Here is a 672-nt window from a genome sequence, read left to right on the forward strand (position 1 = left end):
GTGGGGCGATGGGGCGGTTCGCTCCAAGCGTCGGGTCGGTGACCGCCAGGAAAGCTCGCGCCCCTCCCCAGACTCCCTGAGGCGCGAAGAAGAGCTCCGTCGGGAGCTCAGGGAACTGCGGGAGGGCCGCCGCTCCCCTTCCCGCCGGGAAGTCCGGGGTCGTTCCCGCTCCCCCCACCCGGCCGCCTCGGGCGACTGGCGTGCGCGCCGTCACTCCCCGTCCCCTCCTCCGTGCCAGGGGCGCTCGCCCTCCCCATCTCGGCCTGCTCGGCTAGCCTCCCCCGCACTCAGGCCCCCCGCCGTTCGATGCTCCCCACCGCTATGTGCCGCCCCATGCGGCTTCGGCCGCGCCCTCGGCCCCGACCACGGGTGGTGGCGCTGCTCGTGGACGTCCGGGTCCGGCCAAGAAGAAGAAGCACAGGGGTGCCCGCGGCGCCCGCCCGTGCCCCCCTCGGCGGCCCCGGGTTCCTCCACCACCCCGGGCCCGTCTCCGGCCTCCCTCGCCCCCCTGCTTCAACCGTGGAGTGGGGGGCCACTCTCAGGTCAACTGTGTCAACCCCCAATGATGCTACCTCTGCAAGGATCCGGGGCACCCTGCTCTCCTGTGCCCCGATAGACCGGTGTGTCGGAGCTCATGATGTACGGCCACGACATCGAGGGGCTTGGCTTCTT

Source organism: Triticum dicoccoides, chromosome 2B, assembly GCF_002162155.2.
Source record: "Triticum dicoccoides isolate Atlit2015 ecotype Zavitan chromosome 2B, WEW_v2.0, whole genome shotgun sequence".
NCBI lineage: Eukaryota > Viridiplantae > Streptophyta > Magnoliopsida > Poales > Poaceae > Triticum > Triticum dicoccoides.